At 51.2% G+C, this 21956-nt stretch overlaps 1 protein-coding gene across 1 annotated transcript in view; it reads left to right on the top strand.

The window, feature by feature from the left end:
- Nucleotides 1-3620: 3620 nt before the first annotated feature.
- Nucleotides 3621-21956, top strand: part of EPS8L2 (EPS8 like 2) — a 47089-nt gene continuing 28753 nt past the window's right edge. Inside the window, exon 1 of the mRNA XM_054275695.1 lies at nt 3621-3976. The gene's annotated coding sequence lies outside the window, so the exon portion shown is untranslated. The remainder of the gene's footprint in view (nt 3977-21956) is intronic.

Here is a 21956-nt window from a genome sequence, read left to right on the forward strand (position 1 = left end):
GAAATTTGTGACTCAGAGGGAGCTGAGGCCCTGGCACAGGTTGCCCAGAGCAGCTGTGGCTGCCCCTGGATCCCTGGAAGTGTCCAAGGCCAGGCTGAATGGGACTTGCAGCAATGTGATTTAGTGGAAGGTGTCCCTCCCTTGGCAGGGGAATAGGAGGAGATGAGGTTTAAAGTCCCATCTAACCCTAACCTTTCTACTCCCAGGCCAGGTAACAGCAAGTTCTGTTCACATTCCACCACCTGGCAGTCACAGTCAGAGTCCCCACTGGCACAAATCCCCTTGGACAGGTCCTGCTAAGCCAGAGCCCAGCCAGCCCTTGCTGTTCCCACAGAAACATCACAGCAGAACTGGGGCTAAGGAGCACCCAGGAAATGGAACAACCAAATGTTTATGGGCTTAATCTGCCTGAATGGAGCCCCCACCTATTTGTCCTCCCAGATTTGCTTGGCATGATGGAATGTGCCATCACATGCTTGTTCCAAGGAGTGACCAACATACCGAGCTGTCCCTGCCCCATAAACGATCAAAGCACACAAGCAAAACTCTTCCTGGATGGGCACAAAAAAAAGCAAACTTTTCCTGGTGTTTGCACCTGCCTTACACGAAGGTCTGCCCACAGAACAACTGACAGGTTCTGAAAGGAATATTGCAAAGTGGAATTTTTACCTGAATGCAGGTGATACAGCAAACAGGGTCACACAGGTTAATGTTGAGTCACAGCTCCTGTGCTTCATCTTCTTGAGTGATCACCACAAACAAAATAAACACAAAATATGAATTATAAAACATGGTGAACCCTTTGCTCCCTTCCCATCACCCGGGTGAAAAACAAGGATCAGCAGAGAGTGGCAGTACTTGGTGATAGTGAGGCATGGGGTAAATATGCACATAGGACAACAAACATTAATTTTTTGGCTCGTTTCAGGGCAGGGCCTGATGGCTGCAACTGCTCAGAGCCCTGACTGGCTGTCAGTGCCTGCTAGGCTCAACTGGCACCAACCTGGACTTGCATTCTCGCAAGGGCAGGACAGCTCTGGTTGCAGTTTTCCAATTCCAGATAAAATTGTCCATGAACTCTTGTGGGGTACTGCTGCTGCTGACAGCCCTGTGCTCTATGATGAAAGATGAAGCCTGGAAGCTTCATCTTGGGAACTCCATCCCAAGTATTTCCAGGCTTTCAATGGGAATTGTCATTGTATTGGTGTCCCTTATTTCATGGTGGCATCTCTTGATGCCGAGGTGGTACAAAGACCCAAAATGAATCAGCTTCAGGAAGTTTCCCTAACCAGCAGCTCCTTTCCAAACCGTTCCCAGTGCTTGGAGAAGCAGGGCACACATAGTGAAGCCATTGATGACATTTGCCAGACATACAATCGCTGGAGCTTTTAATTACAAGGCCCAGCCCTTCTGAAACAGGACAAGCAAGTTGGATGCAAACAGCATTAAAAATTTAGAGGAACACATATTTTGAGGAGCTGGGTTTGGGTGGTGTTTACTCGACAAGTCTTTGTTCTCCAGCCATCACAGGGGTGTCTGCCGCCAACCTGATTTAAAAGGCTGATCCTGAGAGGCAAGTCAGCCTCCCGGGATTTCCAAATTGGAGATACTGGGAGATAGGGTGTTATGGGTCCATGACTTTATGATGTCTCTCTGGAGATAGGGTGTTATGGGTCCATGACTTTATGATGTCCCTCTGGAGTGGCCTGGTGCTCCAGTGAAGGAGGGAGGTCAAGGACATGCACTCACTCAATTGATTCCACACCTGGGAGCCACGCCAGGAACCACCACCACACCACAGGGTGATTTCCTCCTGCCAAACCATTCCATGATTCTGCAGTTGCCTCTGGCCCACCCCCACCGGCACCAGCTGTCAGGTGGGACAGCTGGGAAGGTGTAATAAGCTCTGCTGTGGTTTTCTTCCCTGCCCAGAGGAAAAGTTGCTGCCTCTGCAGAGCAGCTAAGAGATTTGCTGTGGGGCACAGCAGTTCACAGTAGCCCTGTCCTCATTGTGAATGTGGAGCTGGATAGGAAGCAGTGCCTTAAAACACCATCCTGTCAGCTCCCTGTTTGCATCCCAGGAAAGTCAGCCCAGCCCAGCCCAGCAGTCCTGCTGAAATACCCCCGTGATGCATTTTAGGGAGCGGGGATCTCCTGCACAAAACCTTCTGGCTGCTGAGGCTCAGAAGCCTCCAGCACAGCTGACATTCCCACTGCATTTCTCTTGTGTTGGACTGATATCCCTTCTGCCTGCTACAGCAGGCATTCCCTAAATCCTGCCTTTCCTAGGGCTGGCCATGTTTTCACAATCTGTCCCCGGGGATCCTGGCGAGGAGGATGACGGGGCGCTGGGTGGGAGTGTCACAGCGAGTATCGGTTCGTGTTCTCCCGCAGCAGGAGCGGTCGTGGTGCTGTCAAAGCCGAGCTGCCGAAATGCCGGCTGTCAGTGGGGAGCTGCTCTCCCCCTGCCCGCCCGGCTCCCCCGGCTGTCAGCCCGGAGCTGCTCTCCCCCTGCCCGCCCGGCTTACCCGGCCGCATTCCTCCCACAGGAACTCACCGGGGCGGCTCCTCCGGGCGTGCGGCGCCTGGACCCGGGCCAGGCCCTGCGCTGGGCAGAAGCCCCTCAAAGAAACCCACGGCAGCGGGGAACTCAGCAAATGTCAAGCTAAGGAGTTTGGGCTTCTCCTAGACCGCTGTCCTGAGGGGGAAACTTTTCCTTGTTTCTTTCCCTAGTGTCGCAGTTACAGCTGTTTCCTCGCAGGGCCAGCAACACGGGGTCTCACTTCACACGGACATGGCAGGGGTTCAACACACAGCGTGGGCATGGTGGGGATACCTGCACTTCCATAAAAACACTCCCAAATCCTCCGTTTTGGGAGAGGAATGGCTAACCAGAATGATCCCACCCTGCCATGGACACATCGGTACGACCCAGCTGATAACTTCCCTGCCAAGCACACCTTCCTCTATCCCAGGTTGTTCCAAGCCCTGACTTTGAACAATTCCAGGGATGGGGCAGCCACAGCTTCTCTGTGCCAGAGCCTCAGCATCCCCACCGGGAAGAATTTATTCCAAGTATCCCATCTAAACTTACTGTCTTTCATGGAGGAGCTGGGGCAAAACGAGGGGTTTTATGGCCACATAACCCCAAGGAGTGCAGTGCCACAGAGCGGGTACCCCAAAGGGGACTCTGCTCCTGATTGCTTTGGGGAGTGTGAGAGAAAGGACGCTTTGCCTTTTCCCTCCGTCTCCCAACACCTTTCCTTGCCGCAGACGTCGAGACGGAGAGCAGGCAGGGGCGATGCTGGAGGAAAACAAGCGGCGAGCCAGCGCTGAGGAGAGCCCTGGGCTGCACAAAAGGTGCCTTGTTCCCCCCATGAGGCGGTCGGGCAGCGCGTCCCCTCCCTCACCGGCGATGGAAAACTGAGCTCCAAGCACTCCTTCACCTCCCCTCGCCACCTTCACCCTTCCCATTGGGTACAAAATGTTCTCGGGAGCAAGCAACCCGAAGTTTAACACGTCCCTCCTGGGCTCTTGGTCGCCTTGCCTGGGGAGTGGGCGAAGGCTGCGGCAGCCCCCGGCGCTCCCGGGGCCAGCGGCTCCTGGTTATACAGTAACCTGTTGCTCCGGGTCCCAGCTCCACCTCTCGCTGCCTCCACATCCCTCCCCTCCTCTCTCCTCTGCCAAGGAACCTCTGTCACCTGCTCTCAGACACCCGCAGCGAGCGGCACCGGCAGGAAAGGGCAGCGGGGAGCCACGGCAAGGCTACCCCTAGCCGGGGTGCCGGGTGGGCTCTGCCTCCCACTCCCTCTCCTTCAGCCTTCGGGGCATCGGGCTCACAGCCTGTGCAGGCAGGACACGGAGCTTGACTGCTGGAGAATGGCAGCAGGATTTAACTAGGAAGGCACGGGAAACCGGGAGAGAACTCACGGGAGCCGAGCGAACTGCGGGAGACGAGAGCGGCTTCTCAGCACCGGTGAGTCCCTCTTTGCAAATCCTAAAATTTCATCCCCCTCCCCAGCTTTTATCCACTTCAAAAGTCTGTCTGATTCTGCTGTGGAGGGAGAATGGCTGGAGAGGGGTTGTGGCTGGGAGAACTATCAGTGTAGTTTTCTGTTGTTTTAGTTAAAAAATATGAAAAAACGTACTTTCCCCAGCATTGTGTTTTCTGAGTTTTTTCCCCGTCCTGGTGATTCCCCACCTGCTGAGATCCAGTAGGTGGCACTTTCTTGGCAGCAAAATGTCCATTTGGCACAGAACGAGGCATTTTTTCTGTTCCTAATGAAGTCTAGAGACGTAGTTTTGAGCAGCTGTTTGTATGCAAACCTCGGGGTTTCCTCTTTTGGGGAAATGTGTAGAATTTCAGGCCGTTCCCCTCCGGGCCCCTCAAAGAGCTGCTGGTTTTGGTGGGCCAGCTCTCCTTACTCCTCGTCTTGGTAGGATTTGCCACCCGATTTCAGCACTGAGGGAAGCTCGGAGCTGCCCTGTTCCCTCTCGTGACAGCTCTGCCTCCTGAGGAGATTTCATCTACGTTAACGAGTCACAGCATTCCCATCCCCTTTCTCTTATTTTCCTGGAAAATGCTGGTGCAAACTCCACTGAGGACAAGGCTCAGGGACAAATGATGTGACTGACATTATTTTCAAATACTGGAAATAACTGTGACACAGCACAGTAGTAAAATTCGTTGATTGCCCTGCTGTAATTAGGGCAACAGGGAGTTAACGCTTGTGTTGCTGGGCTGCTCCAAAAGCAGGGATCAGATCCATTGGTAGTTGCTCATCCAGGAGTGCCTGAACTTGGCTGGCATGTATCCCAAAAAGGACTTTTTCTGTGTTAAGAAGTGACAGACAGAGGCTCAGCCCCCGGCTGATACAGCAGGGACCCACGCATGGTTTTGCCTGCGGATGCCACAGGCAACAGCACATTCCCGGCTCTGTTTTGCTCTGTGAGTTTTCGGTTGATTAAGAAGGAAAATTAGTCCTTCACAGACAGAAAGGGCAGGCAGCAGTGCTGAACCAAGGAGCCCTTTAAAACAAGACTGGGAAGAGGGACTTGGGATCCACTGTGGGAAGGTGTCTGTGAGAGGCAAAGGTCGTTGGTTGGCCATGTTTAAAACCAAGGCTTGAGCTGGTGTTTGGGACAACACTACAGCTCAGATCCACTGTGGTCAGGCCTGCATTGTTCCTGCTGCTGGTTTCCGCAGCTGAAGCCTTGGGAAGGAGCTCGTCTTGTCCCAGCTGTGCCTCAGCTCTCCAAGTGGTCTAGAGCAGGATCTACTCTGCTGTACTCATCAGGGCAGGGTGGCTTTGTCATGTAATCATAGAGCTTAGAGGAACAGGGGATGTTTTTGGGCACCCAAGGAAAAGTTTGGCACCAGCATTGTTGAACTGGCTGTCGGTGAAGTCCCGGGAAGGGAGCAGCTGTGAGTGACGCCGGAGAATGGCTGTGACGTGCGCGCACTGCTCGCGCGGGGCCATGGAGCAGTTTGCCAAGACAAGCTTTGAGTCCTTGGCTTTCTGCCCCTCTGCCATCACCCCACATGTCAGGGTGGACACAGACACCATGAGAGAGGAGGGCAGCAGGGATCCTGCTCAGCACCAGCAGGAAATGTCTTCTGAGCCACAGGATAGGTATCGCAGGGGCAGACAGAATGTGCCTTCAGTGCCCACCTTTGCTGACTGCAAACCACTCCCCATCAGTCAGAGTGACAAAGCCCAGCCTTGAGCCTGAAATAGCCCTGCAGGTTGTTGCTCCTGGGTCTCCATCTGCCCAACTCCCATGGATGGAGTGATGGGTCAAGGGTAGGACTAGATGATCTCAAAGGTCTCTTCCAACCATGATGATTCTGTGAAGGACACTGCAGAGCGGATGCTGTCTTTGGTGATGTCACAGCAGCCACCATTTTGTCAGGCTGTGACAAATTGTCATGGCTGCCTGCCTGGATTCATCCAAGGGCATGAAGAGACAGGGAAGGGTTGTACAGGAAGAGCCCTGTCCTGCTTGCTCTGCTATGGTCACTCAGCCAGGCTGTGGATCCTGAGAGGAGACCCTGCTGGGGCATGGTTGCAGGGCCAAACCTGCCAGAGGTTTGTTGGCATCTGCCGCTGGATGAGATGGCTTGGAATGTGCTGGCAAACAAAATGCTTTTCATAGGGTCATTCTGGAAAAGAAAGATTCAGAAGAGACACTAATGCACTGTAGGACTGGGGAGGTTTCAGTCCTTGTGGCAAAAAGGAAAGGAGTGAAACAGTGAGAACAAATGTGTTGGCTTGTGTGGGCTTGAGAAACATCCATATGAAATAAGTCCTGAGTGTGTGGGGGACTCTTGGAGTATTATTCCCAGAGGGCTGGATCTGGGACTGCTGCTTTGGAGCACTTTCTGTCACACTCTTGGCTTTCTCCTTTCCATGCCATGGTCTCTCTGAAGTGCTGGGCCAGGGCAGGTTTGTGGTTTTGAAGAAGACTCAGTGTTTTAGTCCTTGAACGGGGCTGATCAGGGCTCATGACTCCTTTCCACAAGTGCAGTCAGCAGCGCTGCCCTTTCCTCCAGGGTGGACAGGAATGCACGGCCTTTAGCTTGCAAGTTTGGTGTCATTGGCAATAAAACAATCACCCTTGGAAAATTCTCCAGCCTAGCCTAGTGACCCCAAGCAGAAATGCCAAGTAAAGTCCACTGCTACAACTTGTTGGAGCGACAGGGATGACCTCCTGCACTCTGCTAGAGCTTTACCAGCAGCTCAGTGTCTGCCTGGCATGGCAGCTCCCATGGAGTGCCAGCAGCTCCAACAGCACTTGGCTCTGCCAGCATGGACTCCTGAACCACCTGTTTGGCCAAGGCACTGCAGGTGATCAGAAACACCCATCTACCCGCCCAGGAGGTGTTTATGTTTCCCACTGCAAGGGAGGGGAAGGGTGGAAGGGAAGGAAACCCTCCCTGCTCATCTGACTGCATTGTAGGGGAATCCTTGCACCATCAGAAATGGTGCCAGGCACTGTACCACACCTGAGAGATGCAGGAGATGAGATCCAACCCCCCCAAGGAGGCCCAGGAGGCCTGAGAGCACAGTTTGGCTCTGGATCTCCACCTGCCCACAAGACCATAGCTAGGAGTGCAGCAGAGCAGAAGGATTTTCATGGAGTGGGGAGGCTGTGAACAGCTTATCTGTCTGTTTGCAGTGGGTTTAATATGTCAGGGTGAGGGAAAAATATGCTGCCACCCATCCCTAAAATATTTAGGTGTTAAGAGAGAAAGGGGATCCAGGGAGAGCTGCTCCCACATGGACATTGCCGCCTCTGCACATAGGTGAGGGTTTGTCTTTTCCCAAGGCAGAGAGAGTTTTCCTTTCTCCTGGGCTGGCGACAGTACCGCCTCCAAAATTGAAATGCACGATGCCAGGGGGGTAACCAAAAAAGTCCTGGCATTTTACTTCCTGGTAATCCAGATAAATTAGGAAGAATTGCAATTAAGAAGGGAGGGAAGGGTGTGTAGCTGAGCTGGACTGGTTTGGAGATATTTCCCATCCACCTGAACTGCAATTCCCCAGGAGAGCCCAGCCCTTGTTCCCATTCCCCAAGTGCTCCCAAGGGCGTTTCTGCAACGTGCTCACTGCCACTGAGGTTCTGCCGAGGAACAGAACAAAAGCTTCCAACCCCCGGGAAGAAGTGGGGAGTCACAGGCTCTGCCTGCTCAGCTGCCCTGGGACAGGGACTGAAGCGCCCAGACAAGCTGCTGGGGCCCTGGTTTGGTTGGAAGCACCAGGTGAGGCCTGGAGGTGCCTGTTCCTGCAGGCACAGTGGGATGCAGGGACCCTCACAAGGGAAGAGGCTGGTGGCAGAGGCTGGGCTGCTCCAGCCTGTCTGGCACAGAGCTCAACCCTTCCTGGGATGCTCTGTGCCCTTACATCCATCCCTGCCTTCAGAGGAGGGTCCAAATCAACCCCTCGCACCAGCATCTCCCACAAAGGTTCTCCTTGTCCTGCTGAGATGGGCAAACACATCTCACATGTGGGAAATCCTCATCTCCAGTGCCAGGGGCACATTCCCCCATCCAGTCCACACTTGGGGTTTCACTGTCGAGGTATTAGCCCACCTATTCACCTCTTCTTTCCCACTCCCTGGACAATGCCATGGCTTCTAGCAGCAATTTCAGCTGTAATGGAGGAGCTGAGCACCCTCAGGGTGACAGGATGGGATTTTGCAACAGCCTTGGCTGTCGTGATGGGCAGGTGTGGCACAAAATGAGCCCTCATGGGCCTCCAACCTAGCCTTGCCCCAGGAGAAGGCAGAACTTTCCATGGCTGGTGGAACAGGAACGCTCCACATTTGTGGTCTGAGGTCTTTCAGCACTGCCTTGGAGTGGGACAGGAAGAATTTTCTGGTTATTATTTTTGGTTATTTAGTTTTGGTTTCTGGTTGGGGCACTGACTCCCAAAAGCTTTCATGATTTGAATTTAAGTTTAGTCCTTCCTGCTTCCTTTTTTCTTTTTTCCCTTCCTCTGTCTTATCAGTCTCAACTTGTCCAGATCTATATCCTACAAAGGTAAAGTGCAGCCCATCCAAATGGCAATAAACCAAAGTTCAGGCACCACAGCTGATTCAGAAAGTGAAGTAGTGCTGCTGGTGGGATGTGATTGGGATCAGGCTGAGTCAACACCACCCTCCCCCAGACTGTTTACACCTAGCTACCCTGTCACTCAGGATGGACTGAAGTGGGAATCATCTGGGAGCTGAGAATCTCTTACAAATGATGGCTGCTGGAACTAGAGCTGAGGGTGGCTCCAGATTCCCTCACCAGCAAATACAAGGTGGATCTCAAACCTGACCCACCTCACTGCTGTGGACATGCCAGTGGCTTGTCCTAGTCTGTCACTCATTCCTCATTGCCACCATCAGGACTCTCTTGGGTCAATCCTTGTCCCACCCGTGCTGCCAGCCGGAATTGTGACTTGTGGATACAAACTCTTCCAGGTACTCCAAACTCCCTTTTTCCTTGTGAGGGTGCTTAGGCCCTGGCACAGGTTGCCCAGAGAAGCTGTGGCTGCCCCATCCTTGGAAGTCCTCAAGGCCAGGCTGGACAGGGCTTGGAGCAACCTGGCCTAGTGGAAGGGAGGGACAGGGCATGGTCCATTTTCCATAAAGGGAAATGGAACTTTTTTCCAACCCAAACCATTCAATTTATGACATGATAAATCAGGTTTGAGGCTTTCAGTGGCGACTCTACGGAGGCAAAGCAGTGACTTCACTGTCTGTGCCGAGATAAACACAGAGGTGTCCATTTGCCTGAGCCTGAGACAATCCTTTTATCAGCAAATTCACTTCATAAAAACACCAGGGAGAGGAGAAGAGAGAAAGGTAATTTGCACCCACGATATCCCTTAATAAATCATAGGCTGGAGCCTACTCTCATTCCTGACACTGCTGCCTCTTAATTATAGCTGTGTTCAGCTGAGGAGACAGAGGAGGAGAGCTGGGCTCTTTGCAGAAGGGAGCACTAATTAAAACCTCTTTTCTCTGGGAAGATATTAATGTCTTCCTCTGGGGCAGAAGCAAATGGCCTTGTCTGTGGCCATTCCCGCGGGTTAACCTGTAACTCTGACTTTCACACAGCCAGGCAGTTTGTCCTGTTTTTGGTACCTGCTGCTCTCAGCATGGCTTCTGGCCTGAGATATGGGACTTTCAAAAGTCCTTGGAAAAGGAAGGGCAATAACATGTACCCAGGCAGCCTGTGCAGGAGTGGAGGTAAGGTTAGGTAGTAGGGGTGGCTCCTCAGTCCAGGAAAGGGTTTTGCACACTATCCCCTGATATGTGACACAGGCAGGATTTCTGAGATGGAGAGGGTACCCCAGACTGCACACAAACAAATCCTCTGGTTGGAGTTATGTGGACTTTAACAGGCATAATCCACTTCCCCATGAGAGGAGAGTCCACGCCCTCAGGCTGGTGGGGGAAGCAGTCTTGCACCACCAGGTACCTGCGCACCAGCATCTCTGCCTGATCTCCTGATGGGTTTGAGACTTGGTCATGCAGGCAGGCACATTTCTGATTCACTTCTGTTTCAGTTCAGGAGAGCAGAAACCCTGCCAAACTGTGGGAGGGGAGGGGTACATCTGAGCCATGGAAATGACACTTTGACCCACTGAAGTCAAAGGGCTGATTCCATGATTCTATCTATTTATTCTATGTTTCTGTGATCCCTAAAGAGAGTAAGTTAGGAATCTCCAGCTGCCCTGCAGAGTTTCCACAGCAGGGAACCCAACTGGTGAAGGAAGGCTCTAGTCCAGCATCCAGGTACATGCTCATGCCAACCTGGCATTCAAGCCTGAGTCAAAACACAAGGAAAATACTGGGTTGGATTTTTCCCCCTTGTTTGTTTTGCAACAGAAGGTGCAGGGCAGGAGTGTAAAAGTAGCATGAAAGACTCTCAGGGATAACTTCAAGAACCGTCAGGTTTGCTGTGAGTTGCTACTGCTTGGAAAATAGGTTGATAAAGTTTCAGAAGCTTAAAAAAAGCCAGAAAAGCTGTGCCTCTGTCAGAGAAGCTGCTGCACGGAGCGAGGCAGGAGCAGGTTCAACAGGATAAATTGAGAGCAAATGTACCAGAGCTGTGCTCATTGCTGGTCTCTGCCAGAACGAGCAGGTAACACCCAAGGTGTGGTTGGGCCATCGGCTGCCCGAGCAATCTCTTGACAAGGAAGCACCTTTTGCTGCTGCTGTGTCTGCTCTGAGCTTAAAAACAAACCAGGAGCAGCCCCTGTATCTGTGACTTCAGTCCTGAAACTTCCAGTGCTCTTCAGCTTGGGAGGGGGACACTGAGACGCTGCTCTCCTTGAGATCTGTGATCCAGCCTGTGGCATGGAGACAGGGAATGAGGGACCAGCTGCTTCCTGCTGACACAGCTGGGGGGCATCCCATGAAACCAGCAGCTGGTGAGTGCAGCAGGAACAAAAGGAGGTGGCTGAGAGCACCGTGCAGAGCCAAGCACGGAGCATCCTGCCACAGGCCATTCAGGATGGCTAGAGTTTACAGAGCTTGGGCAAATGCAGTTGGAGAAATTCAGGGATGGAAAAGGGCACCAGGAGCTCTTCACTCTCACTGCTGGAGGCTGGGAAATGCAGAGAGGCTTCCTGTGCTCCTGTCCTGCTCCTGGCTTCTCCTCCAGGTATCCATGAGTGCTGCAGCCATGTGTGTCCCCAGCCTGCCACCAAGCAGAACTAAGGGCAGGTGATGGGAGAGGTGATAGACCACCCCATGTTCAGGCAGCTGCTCCTGGCTCCTCTGAGCCAAAGGGAGGATGGAAGGGAGGAGAGGAGCTCTGGCCTCAGTGACTGCCCAGTGGAAGGAAATGTTGTACAGGTTTAGTCAGAGCCCAGGAAGGGAGGCCTGAAATGAGCCAAGCAGCCAAAGCCCTGCCACAGCCACGTGCAAACTAGACCAGACAGGTCCCAGAACATCTGCTCCACACCTGGCACGAGCCTGGAGACACTCCTGCTCCCTGATCCCTTCTCCCTGCCTGCCAACAGCTGGTGAGCAAACAGTCAGAGGTGAGAAGGATGATGTGGAGCAGGAGAAGGTTATGGGGGAGATCTGGGCTGCCACCATCCTCAGCAGTCCCTGGTATTTTCCCAGAGCTGCTTCCAACATGATCTGCCCTTGCCAGGTGCCTGTGGCTGCCAGGATGCTGCCCACAGAGGCCATGCTGTGCTCCAGTGCCATGTGGGTGATGGACACACAGCTCCTTCTCTTGGAATCCTCCTGGCAACTCAAGCTAAAGGAGCACTAGGGTAGCTCATGCCATCCCTGAGCATCCATGAGCTCAGCTGTAGGCCCCAGAGCAGGATTCAGGAGCACCTGGCTGGGGAGCACCAGGAACAGCCCTTTGTCCTTCCCAGACCACAGATATTCCTGTGCTCTCAGGGCCCCCTGTCCCTCCCTTCAGAACAACCCTCCCAGAATATACCAGGTTCTCCAGTGTGTATGTTCAGGCACAACTCTGCTCCTGCCAGCCTTTCTCTCTCCAGAGGGGATGCATAAACCTGTGGCTCATGTAAGGATCAGACCCCAGTGACAGTCAGGCCAGTAAGGAGAGTTCAGTGGTTTTAAACCCCAGGTCATGGTAACACCACCTGGCTCCCCTTTGGCTGCAGGAGCACCCATGTGGCCTGTGCTGGCCCCACTGCGTGCCAGCTGCCCTGATCCTTCCACACACACCTTGCACACCTGGCATAAAAGGGATTTCTTGCTCCTTTCACCTCCTCCTCTGAGGATTACAGGGTTATCCAGGCCAGAAGGCACCTCAGGAGATCTCCAGTCCAACCTCAAGCAGGGACAGCTCTGTAATCAGAGCAGGCTGCACAGTTCACTCCTGCTGTTCTTGAAAATCTCCAAGAATGAGATGGCACAACCTCCCTGGGCAAACCTGCTCCACAGTGCTGGGGTTCCCAGAGCAGAAACTCTGTCCTTCATGTGCCCTGCACAGCTTTAGCCTTTGGAACTGGAAATCTCCATGCCAAAGACCCTGTGGGCACACAGTAGTGGCCAGAGAAGCCTTTCCTCTCTAAGGCACTGCAGGAAACTCTTCTCTCCCCTTCCCAGCCCTGGAATCAGTCTGGTTCCTCCTGGCCCAGCTCAGACTCCCATCCCAGCCTCTGCATGGACCAATTGTGCTTTTTCCTCCTCACCCTTGCAAGAGATTAATTTTTTTTTTTTTTGTGGCAAGATTGTTAAAACAATTCTGCACCGCAAGATTAGAAACTGCCATTTGAATTATTTTGATAAACCCAGCCTCACACATCCTTCTATTCTATACAGAACAAAGGGCAAAGGGAATGGGGTTTATTTTGGTTTTGGAATGAGCTCTCCTGGGACTGTTTTGGTTACTGGGTAACTGGATGTTCAGGCTGAAAAACCCTTCTGTGGTCCCATCCACAGCTTCACTGAAAGCCCAAACATTGGAAATCAACCCAGTGATTTCCTGTGACTGTACATCTTGTCTTCTGACCCCAGAAACAGAGCAGGGCATCCTTCAGCTGGGTGTGAGTATTTTGAAGTAGAACGTGTTTTATGCCATCAGTGGATATTATGGTTCCTATAGGGCCTCTGTGAAAATCCAAAATTTTCAGCATTTTGCATGTAAAACAAATCAGTGATGGACAGCAGAAATCCCTTTGCATGAACTCCCATTTCTGCCTTTCAGAGGGAAGGGATAAATCACCATTTTTCCATTTAAAATTTTATCTACCATGATAATATATATGAAAATACCAACTACAGAAGGAAAAAGCTACAATAGACTACTACTAAAAAAGCTCAAGTGATGTTTTCAGACCAAAAGCTGACCTGAGCCCCACCACAACTCCAGGAGCCACCACTGAGCTGGTTAAACTGGATGTTTTCCTGCAGTGACACTCAGGGCCGATTTTCCATGTGCCAAGTTTAGCTCAAATGAATTGTTACAAATAGCCAAAAATACCCAGGCAGGATATGAGTAGGAAGCACAACATAGGATGGGAAGAGATAGCAGTGAATGTTGTCATCATTAGCTTAAAAAGGCTGGAAAAGCCTTAAATATCAAACGGGATTTTTAAGAGATGAATCTCCTCCCTTAATTCTTCTGCCCCACCCTCCCAACAAAAAGCCCAGGATGAGTTTTAGAGCAGGAAATGAAACTTCCCAAGCTCCAAACCCCTGTTGCTATGGACAAAGATTTGGAACAGGAGCAGAGTGGAATAGCTCCTCCCTGGTATGGGCAGAGGGAGATGGGCTGCAACCCTCTCCCTTTCTTTGGGGAAAGATGGGATGTTGTGACTTTCCTACCTAGGCAGAAAAGGATTTTCAGATCAGATTAACCAATTACTTCTGCAGATTTACCAATCTTCATCTAACCCCAGAGAGTTTGAGCTGACATTGCTGGAGACAAACTGAAGCTAAACCTGGCCCCAAAATGGCTCTGAGCCTAATAACAGCTTTTCTCTAATAGAGAAAAAGCTCTTGGCACACCAACAGCCCTGCTACATGCCTGAATTTCTGCCAGGGAAGTGAATCAGCATTTCAGGGAGTGACCAAAAATGCCCTTCCTTAGGAGGAGGTAGTGGAAAGGTCCCTTGGATCTCAGCTGCTCTGTCTTGCTCATGAACCAGTCAGCATGGGGAGTGCACTGACAAACAAGACTCCCTCTTGCCCCTCCTGAGGGGATGAGGAGCCAGTCACACCCCCAGCTTTGCTTGGTGCTTTTCAGCCCAGTTTGGGCTGGCAGTAGCAAGGCAAGGATGGTCAGGTGTATCATGCTCTGCCTGGGGCTAAAGGTTGGGAATTACTGTGGAAAATGAGTCTGCCTGCCAAATGCATCTGTTGGGCTTTACAGCTGTCCTGTTAGGGGTAAGGAGGCAGGAATGCTGAGGCTGGCTGTAGGGACTGCACAGGATTGATGTGAGGAGGGCACTGTGTTCTTACACATTACAGCAGTCATCTAATGGAAAATTAAGACACGTGAGTGATTAGCTCAAACAGCAAGGTCAACCTGTTCCCTACCTGTACACCCACACCTAATGAGAAATTATTGATCCCCACCAGACAAACCAGGACCACCCAAGGGATATCAGCATGGTCCCTGTTGGACCAGGCAGCTTTAAAGCTTCTGGAAGGAGCAATCTTGTTGTGGGTGCTTTGAATAAACAGAGCACCACCTTCCAGCACGGATGTCACAGTCCTGAGCTTTGTTCCTGGAAATCCCACCATGACAAACACCACTCCACTGTGCTTCTGTCCATCAGAGCTGTGACATTACTGCGGGAAGCAGTAGGGACACAAGAGGAACCCTCCATCCAAGTTTTAGCCCATCCTCACAGATTCTGGGATGGTTTGGTTTGGAGGGGACCTTAAAGCCCACCCAGCTCCACCCCCTGCCATGGGCAGGGACACCTCCCCATAGACCAGGGTGCTCCAAGCCCCATCCAGCCTGGCCTTGGACACTTCCAGGGCTGGGCAGTCTGCAATCCCCACCGGTGCCAGCCTTTCACCAAGTCTCCCAGCTGTTCCACAGATGCCTTCGAGCTTGGAAAAGCCATCAGAGAAATATTCCAGCTCTGCAGGAGGTGCACATGAGGAACAGCTCTGAGAGCTGATGCCTGCAGCCAGGAACACGAGCACACAGCCAGTTTCAGGATTTTGGTGTTTTGCCTGAACACAGATTAATGCCCTTCTCCAGGCTGGGCTCGGCTGTTATCCGTCCTGCTCTGGAATATGACACACACAGGCAGAGTCACTCCCTATTTTTACTGGCCTGATCTCTGAGTCCTGATTTCTAGACAGAGCAAAGAAAAAGCTTCCCTTTCATCAAAAGTATGAAATCCTTCCCATGTCTGAAAATCACAGCTTTAAACCCCTTGCTGCTGGTGGACCAGTGCCCAGAGTACAGCACCAGGCTGGGAAAAGGGGATCATTTTGGGGGGTTGTGAGTTGAATAAGGATGCAGAGCAGAGAAACCTTCAGCGTGACAACAACCAGTGCTTTCTTCAGCAAACCTTTTGGATACCAGGCATGCTACACCCACAGGTCCTGGCGGCTCTGGAGCCATCCAGCCTTTGCCTTGCATCCTGCCTAGACAGTCCCACGGCCAGCTCCAGCCTCCCACAGCTCCTTGGCTCCCACCTCCCAGGAGCTGGGTGGTGCTAGGGACAGGATTAGCTCACAGAAGGTGTGGGCACAAAACAAAAACAGGACAGAGGGGAAAAAGCTACAAATTTCCTCACAAAACTCCTCTCTTCCCAGGAAGCCAAGGAAACGTGTCATGCTGGTTTTTCTTCCTCGGCAGTACAAGTGACTCACATGACACTTTCTCCCTGTCGGGTAGTTTTGAACTGGGGTCTTTCAATTTAAACCATTTAATGAGGTTTTATGTAAGGAATGCTCATTCATCTTCCTCCATCTTTCCAAAGGCAGCCATTAATATTTAATGTGCTGTTTCTGGGCCTGGCTCTCTAGCTTTCTAAACTGCAGCCCAGGCATGGATAATGCTCACCTTGGAACCCTGGCAAGACACACAGCAAGCCCAAACCTGCTCCCTGGGTTTTCCTTCCACCCAGCTCCTGCAGAATTCCTCCAACAGAGAGGAAAGGTGTAAATCCAGAAGCTGTGACTCGGCACCAGGACTCTGCAAACAAGTCTTTCCGAGGGGTAGTGGAGCCAGCTTCCAGTTTTTTCCCAAGATCTTGAAAACTGTGGCCATTTGTGCATTTTCCCTGGGTATTTATAGAGCAGGGTGCTGTCCAGACTTGTTTTTGGTTGTACCTCTGGGAGGAAGGTTTTACTTTCTGGCAGGAATATTTGGTTGGTTCAGATCTTTCCTTTCCCACTCCAGCCTGTGGGCACCAATGGCCTGCAGTGCCACTGGACTCTGGACTGGGACCTAAATTAAGGTCTGCTTGTGGATCACCATGGACACATTCTCTCTGTAGGCACTTCATGAATCTCCAATCAGGAATATGTAAATATTGGCACTTTTGCTCTGTAGTGCCAGTTTGTGTTCCTGAGCTCCCAAGGCTCCATTTCAGCCCCTTGGAGACCAACAGGAAATCCAGATAGGATTCAAATGGGGGTCAAGACCCACCAAAGCTGGTATGGGGGTGGCTGTAGGTCTGAGCTGCCTCAGTCCAAATGAGCAGCTGCCACTTCTGTCGTGGAGGCTGAAGAACACTTGGTTCCTCTCTGCCCAGACCTGTTGGGCTGGGTTATATTTATCCAGGTGCTTGTCTTCTGGAGAATCTCCACAATGTGAACAATGTGATGTGCAGAGCAGGGAGTGTATCCTTCAGACACCTGGCAGGTTGTACCTGGGGACTGCCTCTGCTGGAATGTGGCACGTGCCACACACACCCTGGAGCTCCACTCCCCTCCTTCCACAGGCCTGTGTCTTTCCAAAGGGACCCACGATGCTGAGGGGCTCCATCACTATAAAGGTAACCTGAAAGGATGGAAGAAGGAAAAAACAGAGGACTTGCCACTTTCCAAGTAGTGTTGTTCTGACTTGGTCCTGCTGAACAACCAAGGGCTGATTTTGCAAAAACAGGGTTTGGAAATTTTGGATGGGAGAAAATCTTGGCTTGCTTCTCCAAGGAGAAACAACAACCTGTTCCTCTGTTTGCCTGTCAGCCTCTCTGCTCTGGATTTGCATTTCCTGATGCTTTCTGACTAACCCAAAGATTATTTTTTTTTATGAGCGCATGTTCCTGGCAGAGACCGTGAGTTTCTCCTGGTGAGCCCTGAAGGATCCTTATGGGCAGGTTCAGAAAAGAAACTAAAAGCAGGACAAGAGTGGTTCCAGGAGACCAGAGACCCATGTGAAGTTCTCAAGTCAACCACAGCTCCTGGGGTCCCTCTCACAACCACTTTGAGAGATCTAAACCAGGCTGTGTGAATTTAGGACTCCTGGTGTCTCATGAGGAGCCCTGAGCACACATATCCCAGTGCCTCACTAATGCCCAAAAGCTGTTTTGTTTAGTGGATTGATGTGGGATTGTGGCCTTCCCTACCTGCCAGCTCCTGCTACACCATCAGAGAGGGTAGGATAGATTGTGGGAACTGGTGGGATACTCCCAGGGGCTGGGGGAGCTGTCTGGAGCAGGAGCAGTGCAGGACACACACACAACACAGTGCCTGTGCTTCCTTTGCTCTCCTGTGAATCCAAGCACCCAAGCTTTACAGCACAGCCCCTCAAACACCTTTCTCCAGCGTGACATTCCTGTAGGAAAACACTCAGCAGCCCTAACAGACAGCTTTTGTGGGCCTGAGAAGCCTGAGAGATAACATCGTGTGGTGGCCAGCTCATGTTTCTTCCTGAGCTTTATGTTACTGCCAAGGCTGCTGCCAGTCCAGCATTTCTGCCTGGCCCATCCCCCTGGCACAGGATACACACACAGACAGCAGGGCTACATTGGACCCCTCACCCCAGGCAGGATCCCAGAGAGCATTTCCATCCCAGGGATCTCCCCCATGCCCAAGCCCCATCACCTCTTGCTGCAGAGATTCTCTTCAGCATGGCTGATGGGGAATTCAGAAGTCGTGTTGCCCCAGGCAGATTTTGGTGGCATGACTGATGGAAACACAGGCAAGGGTTAGAATATACTTGGAAAAACTTGGTGTTACTCCTAGTCACTTATTTGAAGGTTTTTGGGGGTTTTGCCATGTTTTTCTACTGTGCCAGCAAAAACTGTTCTGTTTTGACAAGCATAAATCCTTGCTGCTACAATCACATCCTAATATTCTCTGATACCAGCAAACCCAGTCTCAGTCTTAAAGGTCTTAGACCCATGAAGAGAAAAACCCCCAAACACCAGATGCTGCTGTTATTAACAGTGATGATAATAATAATAATAGCCCTAAAAACCCCACTAGTATTTCACATTTGCACCTTGTCCAATCTTTGCCCAGAATCCGGAATTTTTCATGTCCTTTCCATGCCCTATAAGAAGTCTGACCACAGCAGATAAGGGAGAACTATACCTAATAAAAATAAAGCAAAACAATAGCAGAGATCAGCCCAGAGAGGAGAAAGAGATATTACTTTTTCCCTTCACAAAGTGCTTCTCCACCCTTGGAGAAGAGGGATCAATGTCACAGCTCCCTCTTCAAAGAGACTCAGAGAAAGCCAAAACAATGCATGGCCAGCTTCCATTTGCTATAAAAGTACAGAAATGTGGTGCAGACAATGCCAGGCTCCTGTCACGGCTCCACGTGTCTTTGGGAGGATATTTGACCTCCAAGGATAAGACTGGCCGGAAAGTCAGGGAGTGGGGCTTCCTGTGCTTTAAAGTACAACATGTCTTCACCCACCTTGATGGCCTTCAGCACTGATTTGGGCTGGCCTCCCTAAGTCCCTCTGGGACCTCCTGGCCTCGGCCAGATCAAGGTGCTAGGCTTTAGCCATGCAGTTTAGCTTCCTTGTAGTTGCTCCAGTGGCAGAAGACTGAATTTGAGCCTGGCTTAGCTCCTGGAGTCTGTATCTCATTCCATACCATGCTCATGTGCAAGGTGACCCAAGCAGAGACTCTGCCCTGCACCAGCAAAAGGGTGGGAGATGGTCTTGAAATTGGCTTTGATTAGGCAGACTCAAAGTTAATACCTGCACAGCCCACACTGCATGGTGACACTTGTGTCTCGCCTCCCTTCCCACGCTGCTCCCGCTGGGGAAGGAGGAGGCAGCAGCCACACCTGCTGGGAGATAAGGGGGAGAGCAGAACCCTCTAATCAGGGCAGGGAGAAGACAACATCTGGCTGAGGCTGCAGACTGTGGGAGCTCTTAAGGATGCTCCCAAGGGGAGAGAGAACCTAGGGAAGGTGAGCCCACAGCTTCATCTCTCGTGTCTTGGTTCTGCCCACATTTCAGGTGAAGTGCTCTTAGCCCTCCTTCACCTTTCCCAAGCCCAGCTGCCTCTTGATTTAGCAGATTCATTAGAAAGTCTCCAACCCCTTAGGAATGTGCCCTTCCCCCCTGCAGTCTTCCAGTTCAGATTCAATTAATATCCGGCAATTAAAGCTGAATTAAAAGCTTTGGCATGGGGCTCCATCCTGGTTTCACCATACCACACCTTCACTGTGACCGGCACAAGGCTGAGCACAGCCACGGCCTGAATGCAGTGGGGAGAGCTGAGCAAAGGGCAAATAGGAAAATAGCAGGAATAAACAAAGAAAAGGGAGCCCAGCATGATAAGGACCTGCTGACTTGGCAGGTGTGTGCACTGCTTCCAGTTTCATGGCCTCTTTGGGACACAGGCACCCTGGAAGAGAGGAAGCCTTCCAGGCTAGCTTATCATTTGGGGACACCAGCTGATCCCATCAGGACTTTATTAATCACCATGAGATGAAGAATTCAGGGCTGGTCCTGCTTCACCCATGAAACCAGACTCCTCTGCCACTGCCATGGAGTCTGCACCTCTGGCAGCCACCCTGGGCTGCCCCAGATGGGCTCCTCAAAGAGCAGATCCCAGAGGTTTATTTTTTGGACACAGAATAGGAAGGAGAAATAAGAGCCAGGGTGACCTTAGCTGGATCCCTGTTTCCTCCTGGTGCTTCAGAGCTGGGGCTGGGACAGGTCTGAGCTCCATGGGCCAAACCTGGTGACACATTCCTGCTGGAGTAACCTGGATTTCAGAACATTAGGACATGGCCCTGGGGCAGTAACAAAGAGGGAGCCAGAAATATGACACTAATATGCAGAAACACTCCCAGCTATCATCACATGTGGGACTCAAGTGATTGGGTGGTGCAGAGTAAACAGAACAGAGCGGGGGTTTTTAAGAGCCCAAGTTCTCTTTTCCAAGTATCTTATGCTAATGCACAAAGAGATCCAGGAGATAGGAACAGTTTGAGGAATGTAAAAGGAAACCAGCAGACAGCTATTAACAGAGGAAAAATTCACAGGTATCCAAGCTTGGGCACAGGGATGGGTTTTATTACACTCAGAGGGGTTGGCAGACCACCAAGTTTCTACTCTAATGTGATTATGAATTTATATCTCCTATAGGTGTGCATAGAGATTTCAGTATCAACCACAAGAGAGACAAAAAAGAGAGTATTTAACATACTTGCTACTAAAATGCACTTGAGAGTCCTTTCTAGCAGTGTGTCCATGCTGAGTGTGTTACTGTGTCAGAAAACAGGCTGAAAGTTGTAAGGCTGAGCCCAGAACATGCTGGGCTTCTCCATGCAGTCTGTGTACAGCCAAGTACTACACCAGCATCCTCATAAATGCATCTCTCTGACATCCCACTGACAGTTCTGATAAGATCAGTGAGAAAACTCTCTCTGCCCTCACCTCAGGGTGAAACACACAGAGCAAAATACCGCAAGTGTTCCAACATGAGGAATAAATGCGGATACGTAAGGAATCTAGGGCAGCTCTGCTGATGATACAACAAGCCCTACAGCAGATAGTCAGCCTCCAGAGGGGAAATCCCAGGTGTCAGGGATGACTCCAAAGTGTTCCCTGGGGATTACACACACTTTAGCCTAGATTCAGTGAAGACAAACGCTTGGAGGAAGCTCCACTGCCTGCCCACGGCTGTCATGGCAGCCCTTGGCACATGCCAAGCACACTCAGCAGTTCCCTTGCAGGAAATCCCACTGAGGACACTGAGGAATTTTTTTCCTTTAGGCCAGCAACAAGTATTTCAAAGCCAAACCTTTGAATTCTGACAACCTTACCATGAGGTAAGCAGGGTCTGACCCAGGCACAGAAGTGCCCCTGAACTTTCCAAAAGAGACTTAAAAAAAATTTAGGACATTGCCTTGGCTTCCCTTCAGTTCACACATGCAGCAGAGGTGAAGAGCTTGGATACCAAAACAAATAATTCTCTGAGATCTTATTATATCTTGTTTTCAGGATTTGTCTCTCTTCCCTTGCAGTTCTGCTGTCAGAACAGTGCCTGGATCTCACTCACATCTTCTCCCACATTCTAATTCTCACTGGAAAGAAAAGGAAAATGATCCGTGCTGATCCAGTCTGCCTTTCACTAACCACTCACTGCAGTACATTTCCCTTCATCCCTGAGCTGCCAGTGGAGCAGCATTCAGTTATCCCATTTTTCTTTATGTGGTCAATCCCCTCGTAAAGATAATTTAACAGCTGGTGTAGAGCTTAACATTACCACATAACAAAAGCTAATGGCACTCTAGGCTTGAAAAATGACTTGGGACACACAGCCATGAGCACATGGGCACAGGCATCTGGGACAGACCATGGAGGCAAAGGGCACCTCGGTCCCTGTTAACCTTAAGCAGGACAGTGCTGCTGGAAAAAAAGATGTGCTGGAATGTCACAAAGTTGTGGTGTGCCTGGAATGGAAGAGCAAGAGGGAGGGGTGGAAATAGGTTTTGAAAAAGCATCCTGGGATGTGTCACCTTCAGCCTAGGTCGGAGCAGTGAGAGGTGACTGAGAACAGGGAGGAAACACCCTTGTACTC

This window comes from Melozone crissalis, unplaced genomic scaffold (assembly GCF_028551555.1).
Source record: "Melozone crissalis strain CALT ecotype California unplaced genomic scaffold, PUWL_Pcris_2 ptg000018l_1, whole genome shotgun sequence".
NCBI classification, from domain to species: Eukaryota; Metazoa; Chordata; class Aves; order Passeriformes; family Passerellidae; genus Melozone; species Melozone crissalis.